The following is a 26,638-nucleotide window of genomic DNA, read 5'->3' as shown; positions in this document are numbered from 1 at the left end:
CATCTTATACTTTTCCAATAAAAATTGGGTAAACTATTTAGTCACTTAACTATTCATATGATTCCTTTTTTGTCATATAGTTATTTTATTTTTTAAAATCATACTTAAACTTATGTTATTATTCCGTTTTGGTTATCTATCGTTAAAAAAATTAATGGTGATATTGATATTTCACTATAAGATAATGTAATTTTATCATTGAAAAAATAAAAAATAAAAAATCTATAGTTCTGTTTATTTTCAATGGTAGATGATTAAAACGGAACAAAAACATACGTTTACATATAATTAAAAAATAGTTGAATGATACAAACATAACTGTAAAATAATTTGATGACCTAATACATTATTTACCCTAAAAATTCAATAATTAATTAAAAACTACGCACTAAAAATATCCGCTACAATACCCAAACTCTAAAAAAGAAAAATCCCTTAAAATAATAATTAAAAATATTAACTAATCACATCAAATACCAAGATTGACCTAATAAAAGTTATACTCAAACCGGGAACATAGTTTCACGTAGGATTGAAATCAGCGATAAATCGAGGGTAGGTGGTGTAGTTTTTTTTATTTAAATTTTATTATATTTTAGATATTTTATGTATTTTTTATTAATATTTTTTTATCTTTAAAATTTTAAAATTTTATAAATTCATCATCCGACGTAAAATCTTACATTCATGTTGAAAATAGTCTTTATGTAATGTAGTCCATTTTTTTGAAAAAAATAGATATTTATTTAAATTTTTATTATATTTTAGATATTTTATGTATTTTATTAATAATTTATTTTTATCTTTAAAATTTTAAAATTTTTATAATTCATCATCCGACGTAAAATCTTACATTCATGTTGAAATAGTCTTTATGTAATGTGTCCATTTTTTTGAATAAAAAAGTTAGATAAATAATGTTTAATATCTAAACTATTAATTTTAATATATTTTAGTATCTAAACTTTTTTTTTCAAAATTATTCTAACTTTTAATTTTTGTTTCATTTTAGTACCTGCCGTTAAAAATTTATGTGTTTTTCAATTTTTTCTAAAAACTTAACGTTAAGTTTTAAACGGGGTACTAAATGAAATAAAAATTAAATATTAGATATGATTTTGAAAAAAATAAAAATTTAGACTAAAAGAATGAAAACTAATAGTTAAATACTAAACGTTAGTTTACCCAAAGGTTTTATATGAAATTGAGCTGTCCACATTACCCGAGAAACCGTGGTAGTTAAGGCAACTGGACAAAAGCAAAGGTCCCTTCCACAGAAACGTGGAAACAGCTGTATGACACCTACGCTTAACTTAAAACCACCCTGTCCCAACTAACGCGCAGCCCAAATAATAAAGTAGTGACCCTATTTCCATTGTAATGGGATAAGGGGGGGTATGATAGTATTTCTAAAAAAAATATATATAGAATTAAATTGATTCTATACCTAAATTTTAGGTTAAAATAATTAAATTTATAAAATATATTTAACTAAAATGAAATAGACTAAATTAAATAAAACAGAACAATCATCTCTTAAATAAGATAGAAATTTGAAAATTAATATTTACGAATAAAAAATTAAATTAATGATCGTTCTTGTCTTTATAGTATTTAATTTAATTAATTAATTAATAAAAATACCGATATATAAAAAAGCATAACAAACTAAAGTGAATTAATGATGACACTCTCAACTTTTTGTTTAATTATTTTCATCACTACATGAAAGCTGGCCATAAATTTTTCTCATGCCCCATCACATGTTGTCTATAAATCCACCTTTCTGTCACCCCCATTACTTGTGGTCTCAATTTCCTTTGTCTCCAAATATTTCTATCTTCTCTTTTGCAACAACATTTTGCCAAGAAGAGACTTCAACAAATGGAGGCATTGAGGATGAGGCTACCTTTCCCCCTGGCGGTCGTGTTGATGGCCGCCGCGTCAACGATCCAGAACGTTGCCGCAGCCGATGCCCGGCCCCTAGCCCTACTCCGACACCACCGTGTTCGTGCCGGCGGTGTTTGCTTCCCTTGTGCTCTATTTGGTCTCTTTTAAAATGGGTGGCGTTTGATGAAATAGTGGCATTTCTTTTATGTTGTTGACGTTTCATGTGGGGTTGCTTTCTTTTATTCTTTCTCTACAAAGGGCATACAACTCTTATTATTGGTTGGGATTTTTGTTGTGTATTGGTGGATGTATTCTCACATTTTGTTTTCTATTTTAATGTATAATTTGACTCTATCTAATGAAATTATTTGTTTGCTTATATTTCTAGTGCACCTCAATTTTTTTGGGCTAAATACATGTTCATATCTCAACTATCATTTTTGTTTCGTTTTGTTCACACAATTATTTTTCAATATCATATTTAATATTTATTTTTGATTTATTTTTGATCAATTGTTATTAAAAAATTAATGATAATATTGATGTGTAAATATAAAGTAATATCACGTTATCATTGAAAAAAAAAAAAATACTACGTCATCAGTTCTGTTAATATTTTAACGGTCAAAACGTAAAGTTAAGCATGCTTTTAAAATACATAGTTGGATGACTAAAATAAAATAAAAGTGTAGTTGAGGTACTAGACGTGCAGTTTACCCTGAAATTTTTTGCTTTTATGGGTGAGTTGTCAATTTGTTCCTCGTTGTATTTTGGCTGGTTAAGTAGTCCTTCGCTTCCTTATCCTTTAACAATTTAGTACAAATTATGTCGTAATAGCAAGTATTGAAATTTAAGCTTTGTAATATTTTTTTAATTCATTTCATTTAAATAAAAATCATTAAAAAAAGATACAATTTAAAATATAATTTAAATTAATTAATCAATAATCAAATTTAATAATTATAAAAATATAATAGTAAATAATAATAATAATTATACTAATAGGTGACATGTGGTAACATTATTGTCTCTTGTTTGTGGAATTTTATTAATTAATATAGTAATCTTTAAAAAATATTTTGAATAGTTTTGAGGTGATTATAATATAGTATATTGTAGTTTATCAAGCAAGTTGATCTCGAGTTGGACAGTGTTCGATTTGTGCTCGTTAAAAATTTTGTTGCTCGACTTGACTTGTTGCTAGTTAAGCTAGTTAAAATTTTGCTCGACTAGTGCCTGTTAAAAAACTCGTTGCTCGTTAAAATAATTGTTGCTCAACTCGACTCGTTGCTAGTTAAGCTCGTTAAGTTATCAAAAGAGTATATGAAACAATTTCAAAGTCTAAACTTTAAAGTAACAATCTACAAATGCATCAAACTACCATATTAAAACCAAAGCAACAATTCACAAATACATCATACTGAGATATTAAAAATATTCTTGAAAAGAAGTCGATAATACATAATCAATCCTAAAAATAAGAAAATCAACGTCTCTTCTCTCCATTCATTATTATTTGTAATCACCAAACAATAAAATTGAGAAAATATATTTTTTACTTGATCAATATAATAATTATTAGTTAATAATTTAACATATTACTTATTATCTATTAGCAAATTCATAATTATTATTTTGATTTTCTTTCCTATTTTGGAATGAAATAGTTTTTAAGGTAATTACTACAAATTTATGTAAAAAATTAACGAATAGTTTGTAAACTTAGAGTCAAGTTAGAATTTGCTCAACTCAACTTGTTAAAGTCTTGAGTCTAACTCAAGTTTGATTTGAATCAACCCGGATCGAACGTTGAACGAGTTTTAATTGAGTCGAGTTTGAGTTTGATTCGAATCAACTCGGATAACGTTAAATAAATTTTAACTGAGCCTAGCTTGACAATACGCACATCTTATTTACGTAACTCTTTAAACCCCTCAAACCTAAATCTTTCTAAAAAAAATATTATTTCCTTTTTACTGCTAATCCACGTAATAGGTTGTAACAATCCTTAAATCTTGAAATCCATCCAAACAAAATATAAATATTTCACGTAATAAACATGTATTGTGGCTTTTTAAACCCACTGGCAGAGCCCACTGGACCGACTGCCTAAGTTTTCTTAAATCATTAAAGTAGAGAAAATTCAAAACAAAATGAAAGGGTATATATGTAATTCCACAAACCAATACTATATAGGGTAATTCCACTGGTACCAAAACTTTGTTTTATTTCAAAATCCTTCCTAATGTTTAGTTTAGATTTCAGTTTGATACTCCGCCTTTAAAAATGACGATGTCGATGTGTCACCATAAAATATTTTAATCTTATCATTGAAAGAAATTAAAAAAATTCACATAAGCAGTTCTTAATTTCTTAACGTTAAGTTTGATTAAAAAAATAAAATTTAAGTATTAAAAAAATAAAATAATATTTAATACTAAACGTGTAATTTACCCTACAATATAGTAAGCCTCAATAAAAAAAACCCTAATCGATCGGCTCCCAGTCCCAACCTATTAAAACCAACGCCGCTCCTCTCCAATCAATTCTCAAAACCCTACAAATCGTCGTCTATCCGATCACTTTGCCTAAATTTTTAATCAGTTTCTTATAACTCCGGTGGTTCATCAGTTTGCCTCTTTGAGTAGCCATGTGAATGAGATCTCAGTTTCGCATTTGGCTTAGTTAGGAGGCAGAAATCGATTCTAAAAACCAGCGATATCGGGTTCCCGATGTTTCTGGTGAGTTTAACTCGGGCCTCTTGACGGGGACTATGGGTTTTCTTTCTTCTTCCATTGTCCCACAAGAAGCCATGGACATTTCATCTTCTTTTTTCCCCCCAGATTTGAAAATACGAATGCGAAAGCCTCTCGAATAACCAGAAGGCTAGAATGTAATCCGACGCCGATTGGTTCAGACAGAGGCTGAGATCAAAGCTCGAAACGGTTAGAGGGTAAGGGACGATTCTCTTCCGTTCCTTTCCTAGATTGTTTTCGTATATTTCTTGAAAGAGTTGTTATACTCATTTATTCAATCAAAATGTTGAGGAATTTAATATAAAATTAATATCACAAAATCATACATGAAATTTATTCCTTGTGTAAAATAATCAAGAAATCGTTGAAAGAAAAAGGATGAATGTTGAAACAATATAAAATAATCAGATATCAAAAATATTTTAATATTCATGGGAGAGAAATAGTTAGTTAATTGATAGTTAATATTTTAAAATAAAGAATTTTTCACCTTAAAATAAAATATTTTAAAAAATAAGGACCAAGATAACTATTTGATTAAATATTAAAAATTATTTATTTTTAAATAAAATATTATGAGATAAAATTGTTCCCAAAATTTAAAATAATCATTTTATTATGAGATAAAATTGTTCCCAAAATTTAAAATTTAAATGATTATATAAAATAAATATTATGAATTAATTTTGATATTATTTTAAAAATATAAATAGTTTGATGATTAAAACAGAATGAAAGAAATAATTGAGATATTAAATGAGTAATTTACCCTATAATGTTTTCCTAGTAGAGGTCATTAATTTTATTCAAAATATCAAATATATCAAATCAAAATGAAGATTTAATATTATAATTGTAGACAACTCATTTTCACTTACTGCTCCACTAAGTAACAACTCATTTCCACTTATTGCTCCACTAAAATGTGTGGACAAGCTCACCACCATCATGTTTCCACCTAGAACCATTTTTAATTATACAACCCACCACTATCCATTGTTTTATGGGATAAATATATCCCACTAATTTGTATTTTATATTAAACCTATGAAAATTTAGGCTATAAAAGCCGAAATCAATGTAAAATCAAGGGGGTTCGAATCCTTGGATTTTTCAGAACAACAGTAAAGCAATAAAACACACCTATTCGAAAGGTATATTACGTATTTATTTTTTTAGTATTATTTGTTTATATTAGAAGTAAAACCGAACATGAAATAAAAAAAAAAGTGAGATTTGCACGTAAAATAAAGAGAAAATCTAGAGTATAAAAGAGAAGGAAACTTACCATAGTCGGGAAAATCTTCACGGTCGTCGGAGTGCATGAGGAGTCGAATGTTCGGGCACCTTTGAGTCTCATTTTTAGAGGTGTTTAGGGTCGTTTTTGCCTAAGATAACTACCTAAGAGGTTAGATTTAGACGAGAGAGTGATTTTGGGTGGTTTTGGGAATTCCGACCACCGTGTGCGGTGATCGGATTGGAGTTTGGCGGTGGTTCGTGGTTGCCGGTGATCGACCGGCCGAGCCACGTTGGGAGAGTTTCTCCCTAATTCTTTTTCCTTTTTTTTGAAATCTTTATGAAAATGAAAAAAATAAAATGAATGGTATATATATAGAGGTAATTTAGGGTAAAATTACATCATAAAGCCCCTATGTTTAAGTGTGTTTTATAAAATGATCACTGGGGATCGTTTTTGTTATTTTTCCATTTTTATATTTATGCTTTATAACATTTAGTAAAATAACAGTTTAGTCCTCCACAATTTATGCGTGTTTTACATGTTATTTCCTTAAGGATGTGTTTGGTTGGGGGAATGTGAGATTTCCATGGGAATGGAATCCACATTCCCCCGTTTGGTTGACCGGGAATATCATTCCCGGTAATCTTATATTAACAATAGTAGATTTTTTGGGATATATTACCGGGAAGGTCATTACCTCTCTTTCCTTAAGCATTGTTTGATTACCGGTGTTTTGGACTAAAATGCCCTTAATTTTTTTAAATATCATTATTCTGTCATTGAATAATAAAAATTATACGAAGGTTAAATTACAAATTTATCCTTAAACTATTTTAGATTTATAAAAAAAATCTATAATTAAAATTTTATATGAAGTTCAAGGGTTAAAATAAAATTTTACCCTTTCATTAAACCTTTTTATATTTTCAATTTTGTAAAAAAAATATATATTTTATTAATTTAATTTTTTTAAAGAAAATATATAAATATTTTCTAACTTGTTAAAAAAACAAATATATAATAAGGACAATTTGGTCAAATATACATTACAATAATCTTTTATTCATTTAACCAAACACGGTAATCTTACATTCCTCCTAAACCAACAAAACACAAAATACAGCATTCCCAGTAATCCTATTCCCTGGTAATCTTTTATTCCTACTGGTAATCTTTTATTCCTACTGGTAATCTTCCATTCAGTAAACCAAACGCACCCTAAGGGAATGTTTCTGTAATTTTCATTTTTTAGGTCTGATTATTATTTTTTAGGAATATTTTATTTACAACCCTCTGTATTTTGAGCACCAATATATGTTTTCAGTTTTTTTAAATTCGACCATAGAGTTTTAATTAATTTAAATTTAGTCAAATGTTTTATTTATTTTCATTATTTGCAATTTTAGCCTTTAATATTGAAATTGTTTATTTTTAATCACTTGATTATTTGGTTTTATTTTAACCTTGGCATGAAATTTGATTATTTGTGATTTAGTCCTATTTGTTTAAGTTTATTTATAAATTTTTGCATGTTGCTTGCATTTTAGTTCATTTTAGTCCTAATTAATTTCGCATGATACCCTCATCAACATCACTTGACTTGATTCAAAATAAATTGATTAAGGGTAATATTCGAGCATTTTAATATTGTTGTAAAGTGACTGTCTTAACGGATAAGAAAATTACTTTCGATAATTTTAAAATGAAAGTTTATCCCGCCAAGTGACACCAATTAAATCGAATCCATTTTATAAAATTTGGGGATTGAGGAAAAGATCGTATTCTTTTAATTAAATTCATCGAGAAAAGACAGTTAGATCGAATCTATGGTATCGTCTCTTGATATTTAATTAATTGAATATCTTTATTCTCATTAAATATTGGTAAAATAAATAATTAATCAATTGTTTGATAGGTTTTTTTTAACTTTTGTATGTGTTTTAAAGGGTTTTCAAAATAATAATGTTCGATCATAAATAATTAAATATTATTATTTTATCTCTAAAAATTATTTTGGGTGTTATTATTTTGAAATTTAGAATGAAATTTTAATATTTCTTTATTTCGATTGAAGTAAGAATTGATTGCTTCAATATATGATAGATTATTTCTTCTCGATAGGAAATAATTAAATATTATTATCTTTCATCCAAAATTTCGAAAAATGTTATTTTAGGGGATCTTAAATTAAATTAGACTCGAACTTGTACATTTTATTGCAAAGACAATTAATTAATCGACTAGGTACTGATTTAGGACGTTGTGGGGGTGCTAATCCTTCCCCACACGTAACCGACTCCTGAACTCAAATTTTGGTAACGCAGACCCAAAGTTTATCTTTTGAATTAAAATTAACATTTTATTAAAATGACAAATTTATTTTTGGGTGACCAATTACACCCTAATCAAATATTGGTGGCGACTCTTCGAACTGTACGTTTTTGTTTTCGTAAAGGAATTTCCAAATTTTTGAAATGAGAGGTTTTTCTATATCGCATTGTTTTTAATTAAAAAATCAATCACGAAGAAATAAATTAAAAATGGTGTGGTTTTTAAAATCTCATCCGAAAAAAATCGTTTCGACAGCTTGACGACTCTGCTGGGGAAACTTTTTTTTAGAGAGTCAGACCATTAGTTGATTAATTAATTGTATTTGCAAATAAAATTACAAGTTTGTTCTAATTTGGTTTTTGATCCTGTCAGAGTAAATAATTGTTCAGGGTCTTGAGTTTTCTATTCAGTGTTGTTTGCTTTGTTTAGCTTTTCCTCACACACTACACAACTGCATTTGCATAACATGAGCTAAAACCCCGCTCTGTCCTATTTAAGTATGAGTAAGTAGCTACTCCCTCGTGTGGTTTTCACCTCTGTGCGGGATAATGAAATGCTCCTTGGGCTCACGCCTTATGATCCTCTTGAGGATTTCACCTCCGCAATGACATAAAGAAGCGTGTCCCCTCGAATTGAACTCGATCCAAAAGTCTGTGATGGGCTAGGATTGAGGGTTCGGAGCCCAAAAGGGCACCGGCAAAGGATAATTCGATGACCCCTTACTTTAGAATCGAACCCAACATGTAGTAAACTTAAAACCCATATACAACATTATCCAGACCATATGATCCAGTGAGGAGAGTGCACAAGGAAAAGCTTATTTGAGCATTCTTTAGTGTAATTTTAATTTCTCGAATGACTGTATGTGAACTAGAGATCATGCGGTTTAGGTTTATTTTTTTTCAAATAAGCATGCGAATTAGATAGCATGACGTTAGGATGTTTTATAAACAGAGCATATGGGTAGAAATCATGTTTGGGTAGGATATACTAAAGCATGATTGGGTAGCTAACATGTGGGGTAGGTTTTCTCGATAAACTGAATTATGATTAATCAATTCATTTGTGATTACTGAACAATTTTCTTTCATTTTGTTTACTTTGTCCTCATCTGCATTGCACTATTCATTTCATTGGTGTTAATCCATGACTGATGTCCATATATAAGACTAGTATTATGGAACGAATGATTCAAAAAGAAGTAGAGGACAATGCAGACGTCTTGATATGGTCTGAACAGTCTTAACTAACAAATGGAGACAGTTTATCGCTAGGGCATATATCAGAGCTGAGAGGGTATACTCACATTAACATTTGTCAGAATGATCTGAATAGGTTGAAAGAGTTTTGGGGAAGATTGGAAGCGTCCGATAAGCAGTTGTTTTATCAACTCCATTGTGACATTTCATATCTCCTTGATGTCCCGATTGATCGGAATCTATTTAGAGCTCTGGCTCAGTTTTGGAATCCCACGTATAGTTGTTTTACATTTGGCCGAGTAGACATGATGCCTACTATAGAGGAGTATCGTGCCTTGATTCGCTGTCCAAGGTTCCAGGTAGACAAAGTATACACCAAACCACCAAATACTCATTCATTTAAGAAGAAACTTATTCTGATGACTAACATGAGCGAAGAATAGGTAATGAGAGGCATAAAAAAGAAAGGAGACCACAAATACATTACTTGGACCCTTCTAAGATAATTGATTGACCGTCATCTTGACAGAAAAAAGAAGATTGACTTCTTTGCGCTAGGTATCTATGGATTGGTCATTTTCCCAAGAGTTCTCGGGTATATTGATGTATCAGTATTTGACCTGTTCGAAAGACTGGATAAACATGTGGATCTTGTTTCAGCTATCCTGGCAGAAACATTCTGTTCCCTAAGCTCTTACCGACGAGAAGGGGAAGAATGCTTCATAGGTTGTGCACCATTGTTGCTAAATTGGATCATTAGTCATTTCAAACACATCGAAAGAGCACATGGTCGGGTATTCTTAGATGGTTTTTCACCTTTAAAGGATTTCATTTCTCGGGAGTGACCTAGGGGTTTCATTGAGGAGAAATGGATGGTCATCTTCAAAGGCATCCGAGACAGTGATATTTTGTGGCGTACCTCATGAAACGTCTTTTCAGACATATTGTATCGATGTGGAGACAGAGATTGGGTTCTATTGCCAGATATTTGGGGATCTATAGGGTATGCCCCGTTACTAGTTTCCCGATAATTTGGGTCGAGATAGTTTATTCCGGCAACAGGGGAGTTATCAAACTCTGAGTTTGCATTCAAGGGAGAACAATATAAGAATAAAGTTAAAGAGGTCACCGATGCTTGGAGACACACATAACGGGTAAATCTTTTTACTTTTGATTTAAGGCTATCTTAAGGGTATGAGGAGTTGAGAAACAATCGAGTCAATGATAATATTCTGATAGGTAATCACGAGAATACCCAGCCTATGGAAGAATACCTCAGGGTGATCTCGTCTCCGCTCGAGCAAGCCAGACTTTATTTTGAGGCAGAAATGAAATAATGAAGAGCAACTTTGCAAAATTTAGAAGATAAAGTGTATCAGAAAGGACTGGAGATCAACATCCAAAAGAGTCGGGCTGACCGGATCGAAAAAGTGGAGAAGCAACTCAGATTGGATTTCAATGACCTCCTGTTATCACACCAGCGAATGATCAAGGATCAGACATATGCTAGCTCGAGTAAGTCTTTTGCTGAATGGAGGCAAGAAGTGGCATGACTGAAAAGAGAAATTGGGGAAAGCAGTGAAGAACTCAAACAGAGCAGACATCAGGAAAAACTACTATTGAGAGACAAAAATGCCCTTGAATAACAACTACAAGAGAATCAGACCTAGAATGAGAAATTAAATAATAAAGTCTTGAGCTTAGAGACTACTTTGCGATGATATCGAAGTCGAGAAAGTAGTTCAAACCGTGCTGAAGTGGAAAGATTGACGAAGCATGCGAATGAACTCGAGGACTTAGTTTAAGATTTGCAAAGAAGAGCAAATGAACTTCCATTGGTCCCTTATGAAGGAGTTATGCAATGGTGCTATCGTTGGGAGCATGCTCAGTGGAGAGTTAAGCAAAGGAGGATCTCATCGCAAGATACCTACAACAACTCAAGGAGTGGCTCAGTACTTGGTTGACTTGTCATAGAAGCTGATAATATGATCGAAGAACTGGATCTAGAGGCAGAAGAAAACCAGAAGATTGTGGAATTACTAGCACATATCCAACAATTAGGAGAGATAGCTCTTTTGTATATGTGATATGTGTAATCCTTTTAATTGAGCTTCGTTTCCTATATAAAAAGTTGTTCTAAGGAATCGTCCCAGAATCAACACCTTGCATTGCATTCACCTTGCATATACATCGCATTTACTTTTATGAATAACATTTTAATCACATTTTTCACACCTCAATAATAAAACACCATGATTAAGAAAAATATTATGTGGCAGAATACTGGACACTTATAAGCATCCGTACAACACGTGAAAAAAGGCAATGGATGATATAATTATCAATATAGAGAAGGTTCAACCTGAAATGCAAGAGAATTTAAAGAAAGCGCAAGAGGATATGCGCGAACAGATAATGAAGGCTCAAGACGATATGATGGCAAAGTTGGTTAGTTTGCATCAGGGAAATAGTGTGGTCCAAGGAGAGGCTCCAGTTATCGGTCATGCTGTTGAGGAACCGTTATATCCCCCTAGCTTCACACCACCACATGTCCACTCACAACAAGCCACGACTATCTAACTGAAAAAAAATACAAGTGAACCTATTTGGCTCTTCTACAAACCCGCAACCAATTGAAGATGTCCCTGATTTGGATGAGGAAGAAAAAAAGAACATGATAAGAAGATTAAGAAAGAATGGGAACAAATGAAGCATGAATTCCAACCTATGAAAGAAGATGCTAGTCTGGGATTAACGCCAGAGAGCTAAGTCTGGTCCTTGATTTAGTGCTGCCACCGAAGTTCAAAGTTCCACACTTCAAGAAATTTGATGGCACCAGTTATTCGTCTGTACACATTACCATGTTTTGCAGAAAAATGACAGGCTATGTGGGAAACATCAGCTATTAATTCATTGTTTTCAAGAAAGCCCGGCAGGCTCAGCAATCTGTTGGTACAATCAGCTAAGTCGGGCTCAAATCAAATCTTGGAAGGATTTGGATAAGGATTTTCAAGAGCAATATAAGCACGTAAAAGATGTGAGGCCGAACCGAATTCTGTTACAGAGTATGGAAAAAAGATCCAACAAGAGCTTCAGGTAATATGCCCAAAGATGGAGAGATGTGGCTGTGCAAGTTCATCCACCATTAGAGGAAGAAACTAATATATTTTTTTATAAATACTCTGAGGTCCCCGTTCTTTGGACATCTAATTGGAAATTCGTCCAAGAATTTTGTTGATATAGTCAATGCAGGAAAAATGATCGAGATGACAATTAAAAGTGGGAAGCTAGACGAGGGAGAATCTAGCCGAAAGCCTCCGGCGAGAAGAAAGGATAATGAGGTCAGTAATGTGAGGAAATATGATTCTAATAACATTACAGTATCTCGACCACAGGCCACTGTGTCATCAGCACTAAATCATGTCCAACAAGGGGTGAAATAACCAAGACAGGAAAGGGAAATGGTTCAATTTAACCCTATCCCCATGACCTATAAAGAACTATTCCAGATCATGTATGACAAACATGTGGTGTCACCTTACCACACTTCTCCAATACAACCTCCTTACCCAAAATGGTTTGACATCAATGCTCAATGTGAGTATCATGCGGGGGCATCAGGGCATTCAATTGAAAATTATTTGGCCTTTAAAAAGTTGGTGCAGAGATTAAGATAAAGAAATGTCATCAACTTCGGTGACAGTGAGCAACCCAATATGGCTCAAAACCCACTGCCGAACCATGCATGGACAAGGGTTAATGTTGTTATTGAAGAAAAAGGGAACGAAGTTATAACCAAAGTCAATGAAGTGAAGTCACCCACGCATTGGGTATGGAGGCAAATGGTCAAAGTAGGCTGGTTGAACTTTAATACTAACGAAAATAAGCATGCTTGCCCCTACCATCATTGTGAGGGTCATGTCATTCAAAACTGTGATGAGTTCAAGGCTTTGGTTCAAAAGCTGATGGATAGTAAAGACATGGAATTTTACCATGAAGCTATGAAAGAGAAAGAGGTAGAGATTTACGCTTCTGAAGACACATCCAAAGGAGTTTACAATACTAACTGCCCTTTAGTCATTACACTGAAAGCCCGAACTATGGAAAGGTTAATTCCTAAAGTGGTAATCACGCCTCCGTCGTCTTTTCCTTATAAGGATAACAAACAGGTTCCTTGGAGGTATGGATGCCAATTAGAGAATGTAGAGAGTTCAGAGGTTGTTAAGGAAGATGTGGATGAGGTAGTTAAGAAAGATATGGATGAGGTAGGCCACTTCACCAGAAGTGGGAGATGTTATTCTCCCAACCAGACCAGTGAACCCGAGAAAAAGAGCGTCTGCTGATAAAGGAAAAAGGGTTGAGATATTATTGAAAGATGATGATCCGACAATTAATGAGCCTGTAACTGAGAACAAGGCTGTAGAGTTTTTAAAATTTTTGAAGCATAGCGAGTACAGTATCGTCGAACAACTACACAAGTTACCAGATCACATCTCAATCCTAGCTTTACTATTAAGCTCTGAGGCACATCGAAACGCCTTGTTGAAAGTATTGAATCAAACTTTCGTACCGAAATATGTTCCAGTGGAAAAGATAGACCGATTGCAAATATTCAGGCGAATAACTTAATCTCTTTCTTTGATGACGAGATCCCGTCCGGAATAATGAGCAATCCCAAAGCCCTGCACATTACCATCAGTTGCAAGGGAATTGTGTTATCACGAGTACTAATCGACAACGGATCTATCCTGAATGTGATGTCATTAGTGACCTTGAAGAAACTGTCGGTCGATAGTACACACATGAGAAATTGCCAAAGCATCGTTTGAGCTTTCGACGGAACAAAGAAGGAGGTGCTGGGGAAGATCGATATTCCTTTAACCATAGGCCCATCAACTTACAAGGTTGAATTCCTTGTAATGGATATAATTCCCTCCTATAACTGCTTGTTAGGAAGGCCTTGGATCAACCAGGCAGGAGCCGTGCCATCCACTCTGCATCAGAAAATCAAATTTGTAATTGAGAGGAAACTGGTATGCCTTAATGCCGAGGAAGACATCAATGCTTCCATATCTACTATCGCTCCATATGTCGAAGAAGATGAAGATGCGGTCGAGTGTTCTTTCAGATCCTTGGAATTCGTTAATGCTACATTTGTTATCGAAAGAAAGAAAATTCCGAAGCCTATGCTGTCCAACTGTACCAAAATGGAACTGAAAATGACTTTGGGAAGAGGAGCCAAGATTGGAAGAGGGTTGGGGAGTCGTTTACAGAGGAATATTAGTCCAGTTTTTCCCAGTATTAAGCGAGATCGTTTTGGTATGGGATATCGCCCGACCTTAAAGGAAAAGTTGAAAATGTTCAAAAGAGCCAGGAAATGAGGAAAGTCAGGTTAGACGGGGAGGATATTAAGTGGAAACCCATGAATTTCCCATTGTTGTGTGACACCTTCATATATGGGGGCCATATGTTTCAGGGGCCCGATCATCAAAAGAGCCTGTTATTGAAAATACCTTGAAGGATTTGGGCATAAATGTAATATCAGAGGAAGGAATCGAAGACGGAAGGGCTATGGGTATCTACCCCGCACCACTAGGCTTTGTGCTAAACAATTGGACTGCAGAAGAATTACCTGTACTTTACAAAATTGTTTCAGAGTAATATACAAAAACTTTCCCTATTGTCTAAACCCGAGGCAATAGGTGATCTTTTGTAAGGGGTTAATCTATCTGCTTTTTATTTTAATAAATGATGCATTCATGTTAATTGACGAAATGGCAAACATCGTCCATTGCATTTTTTATTTATTTATTTATTTATTATATATTATTATTTCATTCTATTTTGATATAAGATAAATTCTCCTATATTTGTATATATATATATATATATATATATATCATCTCGTTTGTTATTCTTTCAGGACCTCCGATATCAATAGTATGAATGTTGATGACTCTGACCCGAAGATAGATTTCGAGCTGCCCATATGTCAAGGGAATGCTGAAGGTTATGATAATGACGAGTGAAGTGACTTACCTTCTGAACTATTAAAAATGGTAGAAAGAGAAGATAAACAAATTCTGCCTCATAAAGAGCCCATTGAGATCTTGAATCTAGGATCAGAGGAAGATAAAAAGGAGATAAAAATTGGCACCATCATATCTGTTGAGGGACGACAAAGTCTAATTGAGCTGCTTCAAGAGTACAGAGATGTGTTTGCTTGGTCGTATGAGGATACCAGGGTTAGATACTGAGTTAGTGGCACATAAATTGCCAATAAAGCCCGAATATAAACCGGTACAACAAAAGCTCAGAAGAATGCGACCCGAAATACTGCTTAAAATTAAAGAAGAAGTAAAGAAACAATTCGATGCTGGATTCCTGAAAGTAGCCAAGTATCCGGAATGGGTAGCAAACGTTGTTCCAGTACCAAAGAAATATGGGAAAGTCCGCATGTGCATCGACTATAGAGATCTTAATCGGGCTAGTCCAAAAGATAATTTCCCTCTGCCATACATAGACACCTTGGTGGACAATACGGCATAAAACTTTCTATTTTCATTTATGGACAGGTTTTCCGGTTACAATCAAGTAAAGATGCATCCAGATGATATGGAAAAGACTAAGTTTGCCACCATATAAGGTACGTTCTGTTATAAGGTGATGCCGTTTGGGCTAAAGAATGTAGGGGCAACCTATCAAAGGGCCATGATAACACTATTCCACGACATGATGCACAAGGAAATAGAGGTCTATATCGATGATATGATTGTTAAAGCTAAAATAGAGGAAGAACACATCGAGAATCTGAGGAAACTTTTCCAAAGATTAAGGAAATGCCAGTTAAAACTCAATCCAAGCAAGTGTACCTTTGGAGTAACATCGGGAAAACTCTTAGGGTTTGTAGTAAGCAAAAAAGGGATTGAAGTGGATCCTGACAAGGTCAAAGCTATTCAGGATTTACCACCCCCACGAACACAGAAAGAAGTTCGAGGATTTATGGGAAGATTAAACTATATAGCCCTATTTATTTCGCATTTAACTGAGAAATGCGATCCCATTTTTCTCCTTCTCCGTAAAAATAACCCAGGGGTATGGAACGATGATTGCAAAGGAATTTTAAAGCAATAAAAGGATATTTGTCGAATGCTCCAGTCTTAATGCCACCAATATCAGACAAACCATTAATCCTCTACTTGTTAATCTTTGAGAATTCAATGGGGTGCGTATTAGTGCAGTATGACCAAACTGAGAAAAGAGAAAGAGCAATTTACTACCTCAGCAAAAAGTTCACTGATTGTGAGACAAGGTACTCACCAATAGAAAAGTTGTGTTGTGCTTTAGTTTGGACTACCCGAAGGCTTAGGCAGTATATGTTGTATCACTCTACTTGGTTGATATCTAAACTTGATCCTCTGAAATATCTAATGGGTGTATTGCTTTATCTAGAAGATTGGCTCGTTGGCAAATCTTATTGTCTAAATTTGATATCTAATATGTAAGCCAAAAAGTAGTTAAAGGAAGTGTTGTGGCCAATTTCATTACAAGTAGGGCTTCTGAAGAGTATGAATCACTGAACTTTGATTTTTCATATGAAGATTTAATGGTTATTTCAATTGATGAGGCAGTTCCCTTTACTAATGAATAGTGGAAGATGAATTTCGATGGTGCCTCGAATGCCTTGGGGCATGGGATTGGGGTATTTCTCATCTCACCTACTGGAAAACACTATCCTTTCACTAGCCGATTGAATTTTGATTGCACAAATAATATGGCTGAATATGAAGCATGTATTCTAGGTCTTAGAGCTGCCATTGAGCGTAAAGTGAAAACACTAAAAATATACGGGGATTCAGCACTGGTAATTTATCAACTCAGAGGTGAATGGGAAACAAAAGATACGAAGTTGGTGGAATACCGTAAGTTGGTCCTAGAGCTCATTAAAGAATTCGAGAGAGTGACATTTCATTACCTCCCCAAAGAAGAAAATCAAATGGCGGATGCTCTGGCCACTTTGGCAGCAGCTTATAAAGTCATTGAATATTCAAGTATGATGCCTATTACGATGCAAGCTTATGGGTATCCAGCCCATTGCTATAGAATAGAAGAGGAAGAGGATGGAAATCCATGGTATTACGACATCCTGTAATACATTAAATATCAAAGCTACTCTAAGCATGCCACTGAGAATGGAAAAAGAACTATTTGAAGAATGGAGGCATGATATGTGCTTGATGTGTGGATGCCAAAGAAGCCAGAATGATCAATGAAGAGGTGCATGAAGGAGTATGTGGTACCCATGCTAATGAACATGCAATGGCTAAACAAATAATGAGATTCGAATATTATTGGTCAACTCTAGAAACTGATTGTATCAATTTCTCCAGAAAATGTCACAAATGCCAGATTTATGGAGATAAACTCCATACCCCTCCTCATTCATTACATGTAATGACTGCTCCATAGCCATTCTCTATGTGGGGCATGGATGTCATTGGGAAAATTTCACCCAAAGCTTCTAATGGCCATCGTTTTATATTCGTGGCAATAAACTATTTCACTAAGTGGGTAGAAGTGGCCTCCTATGCAAATATCACTCAGTCAATAGTTTGCAAGTTCTTGAAGAGAGAAATTATTTGTCGGTATGGGCTACCAGAAATGATCGTCACTGACAATGCCTTGAATTTAAATAATAAGATGATGGAGTCAGTATGTAAACAGTTCCAGATTAAACATCATAATTCCACCACTTATCGCCCAAAGATGAATGAAGCAGTAGAGGCAGCCAATAAAAACATCAATAAGCTCATACAGAAAATAACTGAGACTTATAGAGACTAGCATGAGAAGCTACCATTCGCTCTGTTTTCCTATCGAACTTCAGTGAGGACGTCCACTAGGGAAACTCCGTTTTCTTTAGTTTATGGGATGGAGGTTGTGTTACCCATCGAGGTTGAGATTCCGTCACTACGAGTGCTGTCAGAGGTTAAGCTAGATGAAGCAGAATGGGTGCAAGCTAGGTATGATCAGTTGAATCTGATTGAGGAAAAAAGATTAAAAGCTATTTACCATGGGCAAATGTATTAGAAACGTATGATAAGGGCACATAACAAAAAGGTTCGCCCACGAGAGTTTCAAGAAGGAGACCTGGTGCTAAGAAAGATTTTGTCAATTCAGAAAGACTTTCGAGGTAAATAGATACCAAATTGGGAAGGACCTTATGTAGTAAAAAGACCTTTTCTAGAAGAGCTTTGATCCCCACCGAGATGGATGGACTAGAGTTACCTAACCCTGTGAATGCTGATGCAGACAAAAAGTATTTCGCCTGAAAAAAAAAAGAAAATGAAAAAAATAAAAAAAGTAAAAAAATGAAAAAAATGAAATGAAAAAAATGAAATGAAAAAAATAAAAAAATGAAAAAATGAAAGAAAAATGAAAAAAATGAAAGAAAATAAAATAAAATAAGGGTTCAATATGAAAACCCGTAAAGGGCGTCTTGAAACCAAAAAAGGTCTCAGGTTGAAAACCCGTAAAAGTTGGCTTGAGAATTATGTAAATTCAGAATTCGTGAATGGTGGAGGTTCTGAATTAGTTTTGAAGGCTTGGTATGATAGTTATGGGTTAGGGTTGGAAATTAAAAAGCTTGGGTAACAAGAAAGTAAACGAGACTCAAACGCTGGCTTATGATATCCAACAGTCGGGAATTTGACAGTACAGGGGGAACTTCACAATCTTATGCATTACCATAATCCTCAAGATCCCCTTGACAGAAGCTATACTTGGGTCATCTTACGGCGTGCCAGTTCAAAAGCATTCATACTATTGATATCTGATGACATTTACTGTGTTTTATTATTATTCCAGTTAAAAGTTTGCCATGTATTTACAAAAAAATAATTCTTTATTTATAAATAAAAAGATGTTTTAACCGTGTTGCAAGCATCTTGATTAAAAATAAAAACATGTAGACCAGTTCAGGAAACATGAGATAATTATGCATTATTGTACAAAAAGTTTTGAAAAATGCAGATATTCCGAAGCCGAAAATGGTTTTAGCATAAGGCTTACTCAATTTTAGGCCAGAAGAAGTTAAAGCCTTGGGAAACACACAAATGCTCAACAATGTAGGATAGCCCAAGAGGTTTTGTCACTGATTAAATAGTGGGCCATGAGAAGCACATGGATTCAAAGAATAAAGATAATCAAAGTCAGGTTCAACCAAAGAGTGTCCAACTAGGGTTATCGATTGAGATGAACTACTGTTGATTTTTCGTGCCCAAATCAGACTGAAGTACAAGGCCATTAACAAAAGAAAATTCTCGTTTGAAAAAAAAATACTCTCAAAATAACTGCATCATTGCACACATTTTAGGCATAAACAAGATCATGACATAAAATGCATAATAATGAGTGCTTTCAGGTTCTCTTAAAAGAAAGGACAGAGATGTAAAGACCTAACATAGAAATCACCAATTCGAATTTCCATGTTTTGTAGTGGCGAGACAAGCTTCCACAAAAGAAATCTTTTCCAAAACTTATTATCCCAAGACTTTCAGGAAAGATGTTTTCGAATCCTCAAACACATACTAATAAAGGTTAATGTTTAATTTTCAGGTTTGATCCCAATTCAATGGATCAACTTCCCCAAATATGATATTCCCTTCAGAGTAAGCGGAACATGTCTCTCTTCTCAAAGATTTGATATTCCCTTCAGAGTAAGCGGAATAGGTCTCTTTCCTCCAAAGATTTGATATTCCCTTCAGGGTAAGCGGAACAAGTCTCTCTTCTCCAAGATTTGATATTCCCTTCAGAGTAAGTGGAACAAGTCTGCTTTGATTCAATGGATCAACTTCCCCGTATATGATATTCCCTTCAGAGTAAGTGGAATAAGTCTGCTTCGATTCAATGGATCAACTTCCCCATATATGATATTCTCTTCAGAGTAAGTGGAATAAGTCTACTTCGATTCAATGGATCAACTTTCCCAGATCTGATATTCCCTTCAGAGTAAGCGGAACATGTCTCTTTTCTTCAAGATTTGATATTCCCTTCAGAGTAAGTGGAACAAGTCTCTTCTCCAAGATTTGATATTCCCTTCAGAGTAAGTGGAACAAATCTGCTTCGATTCAATGTATCAATTCCCCCAGATCTGATATTCCCTTCAGAGTAAGCGGAACATATCTCTCTTCTCCAAGGATTTGATATTCCCTTCAGAGTAAGCGGAACAAGTCTCTCTTCTTCAAGATTTAATATTCCCTTCAGCAAAAGTGGAACAAATCCCTCTCATTCAAGATTTGATATTCCTTGAGTGATAGCGGAACAAGTCTGCCTTGATTCAATTTTCCCTGAAGAACAGTGGAATGAATCAACATACTCAGATCTGATATTCCCTGAGTGATAGCGGAATAGATCCCTTATCATATTTCAAACCATGAAGTTAAACGGATGGAAAATGCATTGTCTCTTCGTCTTTACCCTATTCTTGTTGAAACAAAAATGGGCAAAGAGGGGCAGCTATAGACAACTCATTTCCACTTACTGCTCCACTAAGTAGACAACTCATTTTCACTTACTGCTCCACTAAAATGTGTGGACAAACTCACCACCACCATATCATGTTTCCACCTAGAACCATTTTTATTATACAACCCACCACTATCCCTTATTTTCTGGGATAAATGTAACCCACTAGTTTGTATTTTATATTAAACCCATGAGAATTTAGGCTATAAAAGCCAAAATCAATGTAAAACCAAGGGGGTTCGAATCCTTGGATTTTCCAGAACATCAGTAAAGCAATAAAACACACCTATTCGAAAAGTATATTACGTATTTATTTTTTTAGTATTATTTGATTATATTCGATGTAAAACCGAACATGAAATAAAAAAAGTGAGATTTGCACATAAAATAAAGAGAAAACCGAGAGTATAAAAGAGAAGGAGACTTACCATAGTCGGGAAAATCTTCAGGGTCGCCGGAGTGCGTGAGAAGTCAAACGTTCGGGTACCTTTGACTCTCGTTTTTAGAGGTGTTTAGGGTCGTTTTTGCCTAAGATAACTACCTAAGAGGTTAGATTTAGATGAGAGAGTGATTTTGGGTGGTTTTGGGAATTCCGAACACCATGTACGATGGTTGGATCGGAGTCTGGCGGTGGTTCGTGGTTGTCGGCGATTGGCCGACCAAGCCACGTTAGGAGAGTTTCTCCCTAACTCTCTCTCCTTTTTTTGAAATCTTTATGAAAATGAAAAAAAATAAAATGAATGGTATATATATAGAGGTAATTTAGGGTAAAATTACATCATAAAGCCTCTATGTTTAAGCGTGTTTTACAAAATGATCATTGGGGATCGTTTTTGTTATTTTTCTATTTTTCTATTTATGCTTTATAACATTTAGTAAAATAACAGTTTAATCCTCCACAGTTTACGCGTGTTTTACATGTTATTCCCTTAAGGGAATGTTTCTGTAATTTTCATTTTTTAGGTATGGTTATTATTTTTAGGAATATTTTATTTACAGCCCTTTGTATTTTGATATATTTATATTTTGTGCACCAATATATGTTTTTCAATTTTTTTAAATTTGACCATAGAGTTTTAATTAATTTAAATTTAGTCAAATGTTTTATTTATTTTCATTATTTACAATTTTAGCCTTTAATATTGAAATTGTTTATTTTTAGTCACTTGTTTATTTGGTTTTATTTTAACCTTGGCATGAAATTTGATTATTTGTGATTTAGTCCTATTTTTAAGTTTATTTATAAATATTTGCATGTTGCTTGCATTTTAGTTCATTTTAGTCCTAATTAATTTCGCATGATACCCTCATCAGCATCACTGGACTCGATTCAAAATAAATTGATTAAGGGTAATATTCGAGTATTTTAATATTGTTGTAAAGTGACTGTCTTAACGGATAAGAAAGTTACTTTCGATAATTTTAAAATGAAAGTATATCCCGCCAAGTGACACCAATTAAATCAAATCCATTTTATAAAATTTGGGGATTGAGGAAAAGATCGTATTCTTTTAATTAAATTCATCGAGAAAAGATAATTAGATCGAATCTATGGTCTCTTCTCTTGATACTATCAAGCGATTGATTAATTATTTATTTTACCTTATTATTTTGAAATTTAGAATGAAATTTTAATATTTCTTTATTTCGATTGGAGTAAGAATTGATTGCTTCAAGATATGATAAATTATTTCTTCTCGATAGGAAATAATTAAATATTATTATCTTTTATCCAAAATTTTGAAAAATGTTATTTTAGGGGATCTTAAATTAAATTAGACTCAAACTTGTACATTTTATTGCAAGGACAATTAATTAATTGACTAGGTACCGATTTAGGGCGTTGTGGGGGTGTTAATCATTCCCCACACGTAACCGACTCCCGAACTTAAATTTTGGTAACGCAGACCCCAAGTTTATCTTTTTTAATTAAAATTATTATTTTATTAAAATGACAAATTTATTTTTGGGTGCCCAATTACACCCTAATCAAATATTGGCGTCGACTCTTCGAACTGTACGTTTTTGTTTTCATAAAAGAATTTCCAAATTTTTGAAATGAGTGGTTTTTCTATATCGCATTGTTTTTAATTAAAAATCAATCACGAATAAATAAATTAAAAATGTTGTGGTTTTTAAAATCTCATCCCAAAAAAAACCGTTTCGACAATAATCTTAAAAACAAGCATATAATTAGAATAATTTCCTATAATCATTGAAACAAAATTTGATAATGTAAAATCACATAAGGACCATAAAAGAAAATATTAAAAACCTAACTAAGAAACGCGAACAACGATTGATACAAATAAATTTGATGTTATCAACAAACGAACCACAAAAGACAATTAAACTACTAAAAACCACACGAAAAACCACAAATCAAAATTAAGTAACGTGAAAAGCTATCTACGAACTTAAATTGAGTATCCAAATCTAATCTAATGGTCTAAAGCAGGGAAAATTAACAAGATATCATATAAGCGTCATCTTGATCAGTCGAAGCATATATAAGTTAAAAACCATAAAATCAAGTGAAACAAAATGATTCAAATTAACTACAACATAATATTTAAGGTAAAACCGAACATGAAATAAAAAAAAGTGAGATTTGCACTAAAATAAAGAGAAAACCGAGAGTATAAAAGAGAAGGAGACTTATCATAGTCGGGAAAATCTTCACGGTCGCCGGAGTGCGTGAGAAGTCAAACGTTCGGGTACCTTTGACTCTCGTTTTTAGAGGTGTTTAGGGTCGTTTTTGCCTAAGATAACTACCTAAGAGGTTAGATTTAGATGAGAGAAGTATTTTGGGTGGTTTTGGGAATTTCGACCACCGTGTGCGATGGTTGGATCGGAGTCTGGCGGTGGTTCGTGGTTGTCAGCGATTGGCCGACCGAGCCACGTTAGGAGAGTTTCTCCCTAACTCTCTCTCCTTTTTTTGAAATCTTTATGAAAATGAAAAAAATAAAATGAATGGTATATATATAGAGGTAATTTAGGGTAAAATTACATCATAAAGCCCCTATGTTTAAGCGTGTTTTACAAAATGATCATTGGGGATCGTTTTTGTTATTTTTCTATTTTTCTATTTATGCTTTATAACATTTAGTAAAATAACAATTTAGTCCTCCACAGTTTACGCGTGTTTTACATGTTATTCCCTTAAGGGAATGTTTCTGTAATTTTCATTTTTTAGGTATGGTTATTATTTTTAGGAATATTTTATTTACAGCCCTTTGTATTTTGATATATTTATATTTTGTGCACCAATATATGTTTTCAATTTTTTTAAATTTGACCATAGAGTTTTAATTAATTTAAATTTAGTCAAATGTTTTATTTATTTTCATTATTTACAATTTTAGCCTTTAATATTGAAATTGTTTATTTTTAGTCACTTGTTTATTTGGTTTTATTTTAACCTTGGCATGAAATTTGATTATTTGTGATTTAGTCCTATTTTTAAGTTTATTTATAAATATTTGCATGTTGCTTGCATTTTAGTTCATTTTAGTCCTAATTAATTTCGCATGATACCCTCATCAGCATCACTGGACTCGATTCAAAATAAATTGATTAAGGGTAATATTCGAGTATTTTAATATTGTTGTAAAGTGACTGTCTTAACGGATAAGAAAGTTACTTTCGATAATTTTAAAATGAAAGTATATCCCGCCAAGTGACACCAATTAAATCAAATCCATTTTATAAAATTTGGGGATTGAGGAAAAGATCGTATTCTTTTAATTAAATTCATCGAGAAAAGATAATTAGATCGAATCTATGGTCTCTTCTCTTGATACTATCAAGCGATTGATTAATTATTTATTTTACCTTATTATTTTGAAATTTAGAATGAAATTTTAATATTTCTTTATTTCGATTGGAGTAAGAATTGATTGCTTCAAGATATGATAAATTATTTCTTCTCGATAGGAAATAATTAAATATTATTATCTTTTATCCAAAATTTTGAAAAATGTTATTTTAGGGGATCTTAAATTAAATTAGACTCAAACTTGTACATTTTATTGCAAGGACAATTAATTAATTGACTAGGTACCGATTTAGGGCGTTGTGGGGGTGCTAATCATTCCTCACACGTAACCGACTCCCTAACTTAAATTTTGGTAACGCAGACCCCAAGTTTGTCTTTTTAATTAAAATTAATATTTTATTAAAATGAAAAATTTATTTTTGGGTACCCAATTACACCCTAATCAAATATTGGTGTCGACTCTTCGAACTGTACGTTTTTGTTTTCATAAAAGAATTTCCAAATTTTTGAAATGAGTGGTTTTTCTATATCGCATTGTTTTTAATTAAAAATCAATCACGAAGAAATAAATTAAAAATGTTGTGGTTTTTAAAATCTCATCCAAAAAAAAATCGTTTCGACAATAATCTTAAAAACAAGCATATAATTAGAATAATTTCCTATAATCATTGAAACAAAATTTGATAATGCAAAATCACATAAGGACCATAAAAGAAAATATTAAAAACCTAACTAAGAAACACGAACAACGATTGATACAAATAAATTTGATGTTATCAACAAACGAACCACAAAAGGCAATTAAACTACTAAAAAACCACACGAAAAACCACAAATCAAAATTGAGTGACGTGAAAAGCTATCTACGAACTTAAATTGAGTATCCAAATCTAATCTAATGGTCTAAAGCAGGGAAAATTAACAAGATATCATATAAGCGTCATCTTGATCAGTCGTGACGATATCAAATCAACCCTTAGAAAAAGATAAATGAAAAAAGACCAATCCAAAAGGCATATAAAAAACATGTCATAAATACAGATAAAAACGTGTCATATAGGCAAACTTATTGAAAATTAAAAAAATAAATATATGATATAAGAAAAGAAAATGACAATAAAAATAAAAATATAAGCGGTTAAATCAATGTTAAAGTTGATGTCGTCATCGATCAACAAAGATGAAAAAGAAAAGATATGAGCTGCTCACTAATGAGGGAAAACTAAAGGAAATCAAACCCTAGAATTATTTAAAGAAAACTTCCCCTTATAAATTATATTTAGGGTAAATTAATTGAATGGCCACCTAACTATAGTGTTGGTGTTAATATGGCCATTATTTTCAAAATTTAGTCAATATGACCACTTAACTATTTAATTGGTTCCAATATAGACATCTGTCATTAATATTTAACGGAACTGCTTACGTGACAATTAACAAAATTAGTATAATTATATATTTCATCCTCAATACTTGTACATTTAATCAACTTAGTCCTAATATTAATTTTATTTAATAATTTAACCATACAATCAAGAGGTGACATATGTTAATATATGATCATGACACATGTTACATCTGACTTGTGTCAACTCCAACGTAACAATTAATAAAATTAGTTTAATTACATATTTGATCCTCAATACTTATACATTTAATCAACTTAGTCCTAATATTAATTTTATTTAATAAATTAACTATACAATCAATAGGTGACACATGTTAATATATGATCATGACACATGTTACATTGGCATGTCCTAATTGGAGTTTTTTTTTTAAAATTCATTTTATTTAATTAAATTTTATTTTTTATCCAATCAAATGGTGACACATGTCACCTCTTGATTAGATAGACAATAGATCAAAGATAACTTGCATATGAGAAGGTTTGAACTTGGGTCACTTGGTTGGAAGA

General features: G+C 32.9%; 2 non-coding genes across 2 annotated transcripts; both read left to right on the top strand.

Moving 5' to 3' along the window:
* The first annotated feature begins 4,564 nt into the window (after nt 1-4,564).
* LOC120206999 lies at nt 4,565-4,712 on the top strand. The gene has a single exon (XR_005524166.1). It is a non-coding gene; the product is annotated as a small nucleolar RNA U19 (small nucleolar RNA).
* A 40-nt stretch (nt 4,713-4,752) lies between these two features.
* On the top strand, nt 4,753-4,893 carry LOC120207000. The gene has a single exon (XR_005524167.1). It is a non-coding gene; the product is annotated as a small nucleolar RNA snoR138 (small nucleolar RNA).
* The last annotated feature ends 21,745 nt before the right edge of the window (nt 4,894-26,638 follow it).

This window comes from Hibiscus syriacus, unplaced genomic scaffold (assembly GCF_006381635.1).
Source record: "Hibiscus syriacus cultivar Baekdansim isolate YM2019G1 unplaced genomic scaffold, ASM638163v2 tig00014213_pilon, whole genome shotgun sequence".
Classification (NCBI taxonomy): domain Eukaryota; kingdom Viridiplantae; phylum Streptophyta; class Magnoliopsida; order Malvales; family Malvaceae; genus Hibiscus; species Hibiscus syriacus.
This window is presented reverse-complemented; position numbering and strand designations above follow the sequence as displayed.